This window comes from Branchiostoma floridae, chromosome 9, assembly GCF_000003815.2.
Source record: "Branchiostoma floridae strain S238N-H82 chromosome 9, Bfl_VNyyK, whole genome shotgun sequence".
Taxonomy (NCBI): Eukaryota; Metazoa; Chordata; class Leptocardii; order Amphioxiformes; family Branchiostomatidae; genus Branchiostoma; species Branchiostoma floridae.
In genome coordinates, this window is record NC_049987.1 from 22,929,841 (window position 1) to 22,936,043 (window position 6,203).

Here is a 6,203-nt window from a genome sequence, read left to right on the forward strand (position 1 = left end):
CTAGCGTAGATCTACTATTGACTCTATTCGAGCAATTTCGACAATAGACCCACCGAACCAGCGGAGCCTGGTAGAGGCTACCGATCGAACACTCGGCTTGCCTTACTTATCAAAACTGCCTCCTTGATCCATCGGATATCCTGTTTTCTTCTGTCTGTTATAAAATTGGCCCCCTCCCAGTCAATAGAGAATCATTTTGAGAAGGAAAACAATTATCATAATTTTCAGGTCCTCGAAGATGCGGGACTCATGGACCAGGTCCAGCGCCTGGCGGGAACCGGCGCAAGCGCAGTGCTGGCCGGGCTGGTTGCGATCGGTATGACGTCAGAGGAAGTGCTGGACCAGCTGAGACATGTGGACATGGACAACACGGTGCTGGGTACGAGAGTCTCATGATTTTACTTTAAATTTTCTTAAGAAAACACTATATCCCACGACATACACAAGTTTGGAAATAGCCCTGTTTGTGCCACGGTCGCAAATTGGAAAAAGGGATACCTCCGAGACCAGCTGAGACATGTGGACATGGACAACACGGTGCTGGGTACGAGAATCTCGTGATTTTACTTTTTCTTAAAGAAACACTATATCCCACGACATACACGAGTTTGGAATTAGCCCTGCTTGTGCCACGGTCCCAAATTGGAAAAAGGGATACCTCCGAGACCAGCTGAGACATGTGGACATGGACAACACGGTGCTGGGTACGAGAATCTCGTGATTTTACTTTTTCTTAAAGAAACACTATATCCCACGACATACACGAGTTTGGAATTAGCCCTGCTTGTGCCACGGTCCCAAATTGGAAAAAGGGATACCTCCGAGACCAGCTGAGACATGTAGACATGGACAACACGGTGCTGAGTACGATAATCTCATTACTTTACAGTTTCTTAAGAAAACGCGTACACGGGGCTACCCCATGGCATACACTTGTGGGGAATCAGCTCTGCTTATGCCCGGGAGGATACTTTTCGGGCTGCTGATTTTCTGCACTTTCGGTTGTGACCCCCTACCTATCCCCGTGAGACACCATGCGGCTGTCGGCCTATATTTGGGCACGGTCGGGCCCCCGGTTATTTTTAAAAGTCGCGTTTAAAATCAAACCGGGACCCGGCGAGACATTATGACCAGCCCTTGAAAACACCGAGGGGTATACCCGGTATCAGAAAGTCTACTATACTGGGACGAAGTTGTGGCTTCAGAGCACAGCCGGGAAACCACCTATACAATCTGCAGGCACTGTAACAAATGGGACAGTAGCATTATCCAGAGTCATATTGTTCACGTTGCTCTTGGGAAGTCTGGTTAAAAATGATGACGTTAATAATCTTACAAACCAATCAGCTTCAGCTTAAATGCTAGCTGCAGCTTAAACATTCTGATTTGCTGGTTTGTGGCCACGTCTCCAAGAGCAAGACTCCTAGACAAGGGGGGGGGGTGATTCCACAATGACGGCATAATCATGTATGCAAACACATTTATGCATGTTTATTGTTGTGGCACATCCCTCTGCCAAAGAATGTCATGACCTTGAAAACAGCTGTTTACGTTCTAAACCAATGCCTCTCCTTCCCAGACGGCCGCTGGTGGTTGCCATGGAAGACCAAGTACGCCGGCATGATGTTCGACATCCTCTTCAACTACGGCGCATGCCCGGGTACCAAGTTCCTGGACTGGTACGGCCAGGTGATCGAGAAGCACCTGAAGAAGCTCGGGATGCACCACGTGGGGCTGGACAAGGACATCACCTTTGCTCAGGTGGGCTCCTGGCATCTTTTGCCATGTTTGCAGTCACGTGACTGTGATATCCTTTCATGTTTATAGTCATGTGACTGTGATATCATGTGGCATCCGCCATGTTGATGGTTTAAAATGTGCGAAAGAATGAAAATTCATCAAGCACTGCTAGAGTTCACCACTTCCAATTTTCCATCAAAAAGGTCCACAGCAGTTCCAAAGAAAGCTGTTGGGTGTACAAAATTCTGACTTAATCTTTTGTTGTGTTTGTAACTGGCAGGTGTACGAGGTGTTCCGGAAGGAGCTGTGTGTGGTGGTGTATAACGTGCAGTTCGGCAGGGAGACCTACTGTCACGTGACCTCCAGCAGTCTATATCAGACCCCGTCTGACATTGATTTTTGTCCGGCAGGTGTACGAGGTGTTCCGGAAGGAGCTGTGTGTGGTGGTGTATAACGTGCAGTTCGGCAGGGAGACCTACTGTCACGTGAAGACCACGCCCCTTCTCAAGATCAGGGAGGCTGTGCGCATGTCTATATCTACACCAGGTAACTCTAATATTTCTAGAACCGAACTGCTTCTCACGCATTACAGTAACTGTATCTATTATTATGAGGCAGCTTTCCGGTACAACGGAATGGTCTCTGTCATCTTGCCGCGCACCTACTCGTTGACTATATTCTTGATGACTTGCTGTTGCAGTATTTTAGGTTTTAGAGTGGCATGTGTGTAAAACGTAGGATATCTATCTACAGAAAAGAAAAGAAAACAGCGTGAGTATATATATATATATATATATATATATATATATATATATATATGTACTATAACATGTTGTAAGATATACTCCACATTCCCTATATATCAGACAACATACGAAAATTCACCAAGAATGATTGTCACGAAGTGCTCAACAACAATACCAGGGTTACGAATTATAGTACGTTCTAGTCACATGACCGGGGGCTTGCTACAAAACTACAATATGTGTTACATCTTTAGCCTAAGAAAACCTCCTCTGTGCCTAGTTGTGTTCGAGCCCTACACGCTGCCTGGCGGACATCTGCAGTACATGGACGGGGGCCTGTACTCAAACTTCCCGCTCTACTGCTACGACGGTGAGTAGAGCTGTCAACTTATCATTAATGTACAATATCATATGTAGATCCCTTATCCTCGCTCAGTATATGTAACGTTACAGAAATTGACAATCTGCATGCAAGATGCCACCTATCTCGATCTTTTGCTATTTTGTAAGGGAATATTTTGGCATTTTCAGCTGCAAAATCACATCAAATTTATTCGTCCCTGAGCCAGGTTCGAACCCGAGTAAAAAACCTAAACCTTTATTATCTACGTCAAGGAACGTCACAGCGTGGGCAGAACGTGCTGATACACATGGAGCCTGCTGATATACATCAAGTGGCGAAATTTTCTAGAGAACGATTGTTAACAAGACTGCAATTAGCGTCATTTATGCTGTCCCCTAGGCTGGTGGCTGTCCATGGACAAAGAGAACACGTTTCTGCAGCGGATGAGGAAGGAAGTGGACAAGGACAAAGTCAGGAGGTTCTTCTACCCTGAGAACAAGCAGGACCGATTTAAGGGTGACCAGGAGACAAGGAAAAAGACACTTGGTCTACTAATGGTGAGAGTCAACAACAAACTTTAAGATGAAATCCAACGCGACATTCTGCTTAAGGCTCCTATCCTAATGGACCGATCCTGAAGCCCCGCCCCCTGTTCGATGATGTTCTATTTCGAACACCTCCAAAGAACAGCATAGCATTTTTCTTTGGCCATTTCTGTCCGAGTGGGACTGTTTTTGACGGAGGTGTTCGAAACAGAATAGGGGGTTCTATCTGGTACTATTTGTTCGATATGGCGTTCGATCAGGATGGGTCCATTTGCCTACAAAGCTGCTAGCTCTAAATTGCATTTTGGGCAGTAGTAATACGCACGGTCTTTGCTTGATCATAGCGCAATTTTGAGAGATTGGGGGATGTTAGTAGGTCCTCGAGCCCCATCTAATGTGATAAGGCAAATTTCCAGGTAAAAAAACGCTCGAGTATTTAACCATTATTAAATTTGGACCTCATGGTGATCAACTAAAGTGGCCGTCTGCGCACAGGGCCTTAAAAACTACGTGAACAAGTTTGAATTATATTGTGGTTGAATTTGGTGGTTAAAGGCAGTGCGATTAGGTGTCTTTATTCTATGATCGGTCATGCTTTCCTGCCCCGTGCTATATATATGAAATCCCTGCCTTTTTATTGCAACATTTATTTACAAAACATGATAAGGACTCAATCAAGTTTTCTTTTCCCATTTTGTGACAGTTCTCCGAGAACGACCGCGAGCCGTACCAGGATGAGTTCCAGGCACGTCTAGACAAGCTGGGCAGCGCTGACCCTTATTTCAAAAAGGAGAGGCCGGACACCGAGAGAGCAAGGTTAGGGTTTCAATTAAGGGTTAATGACCCGCCTCGAAACTTGGTTCCAACTCATCGCATTAGTACTATAAGTAGTACTCCGCTTAACACCAAAATTCACAATTTCATACGTAAAAGAACTTGGCTAGGACGTGTGCATAACGTAGTCATAAGTTACTATAGTCTTAGAACAAAATCTATTTTCCTTAAAGATCACTTCACCTTTTTATCTATTTATTTGTTCACCTGTTTACAAACAGCCAGGCTGCCCAACTAGCCATGGGCTATTGTCAAGGGCTAACCCTGGAGACAAAATACATTTTACATATAAAATTACTAACATTAGCTTAGAAACAATAATAGTTACAAATTTACACCGTACATTACCATCTGTCCACGCTAAAATCACACAGTATGAGGTAGTACATGTACTGACATTAAGTGACACTTCACCTTGCTCACTCAATGTCTTCTCTGCTGGAAATTTTCTTAAAGGCACCCATCTCCACTGACCCTGTCGAGGCTACAAACAGTACATCTAGACGGTTTAAGTTCTGTTTTTTTGTGGGATTCTCCGCCACTCTTCGACTGACTGCCCATTTGGCCGGCTGGTCAGTCCGATTGTCCGTACTCGGTCCTGGAGCGTCCATTGCCCGCACATCTTTACGGTTTGAGTTCTGTGCGTTTGTGAATGTCTCTCCCAGTCTTCGACTGACTGCCCACTTAGCCGGCTGGTCTGTCCGCTTGTCCGTACTCTTACTCGGTCCAGCAGTGTCCATTGGCCGCACATCTTTGCGGTTTGAGTTCTGTGCGTTTTTGAGATTCCCTGCCACTCTTCGACTGACTGCCCATTTGGCCGGCTGGCCAGTCCGGTTGTCCGTACTCGGTCCATCAGTGTCCATTGGCCGCGCATCTGTACGGTTTGAGTTCTGTGAGTTTGTGGATGTCTCTCTCACTCTTCGACTGACTGCCCATTTGGCCGGCTGGTCAGTCCAATTGTTCGTACTCGGTCCGGCAGCTTCCGTTAGTCGTGCATCTTTACGGTTTGAGTTCTGTGCGTTTCTGGGATTCTCTCCCACTCTTCGAGTGACTGCCCATTTGGCCGGCTGGTCAGTCCGATTGTCCGTACTCGGTCCGGCAGCTTCCGTTAGTCGTGCATCTCCAACAATCTGAATGTTCACCACTTGGTTCGATGTCCAGCCCAGCTTTTCACGCACGGCGTTGGCAAGTCGTCCCGCCCTGCGACGTACAGCTTCCCGAATCTTCTCAATCCTGAGCGCGTAGATGATCGGGTTGATCACCGAATTGCAGAGCGCGATCAACAATCCCCAGAATGGCCTGGCCTCTATCTCACAGTCCTCTCTTACAAAGCACATAGTACAGCAGCTGCCAAACACCACCGACAAAAATAGGCAGCCAGAGAATGATGAACACCGCTGCAACGATGACAACTGTCACCTGCATCTTGAAGCTGTCTTGGAGTTTCCGATACTGTCTTGCAGCGAGTCGCTGTTCCCTTCGTGCAGCGGCGGGCAAGTTTTCTTGGGGATTCTCGGGGGGTCTGGATCTGGAGAAGCGCCTCTTGAGTTCGATGAAGATTCTAACGTTGACGAAGACCACTATCATCACGGCCATTAACAAGATGGTGTTGATCAGAATCACGTAACTCCCGGGTACGTTCGTCAGGCAGGTCTCTGTGTTCGTACCGATGCAGTTCCAGTTTCCTATAAGAGGAGACAAGCAGATAACCACACAGGCTGGCCACGCGATCCCAAAAGTCACTACTACGTGTCGCCAGGACATTCGGGTCTGGTAGAAGATCGGATGGAGAATGGCCACATAGCGGTCCATGGACAGAAGCACTACGCCGACTGCTGATAACACAAGCACGAAAAGGAAGGCCCAGGTTATGAAGCCCGACAGTGTCAAAGGTAGAAGCAGTTCCGACTGAAAACTGGCACAGAATAGGAAGGAGAACAAACCAGCTACACAGTCCGCCACAGCGAGGTTTGCCACGAACAGGTACATGGGTTT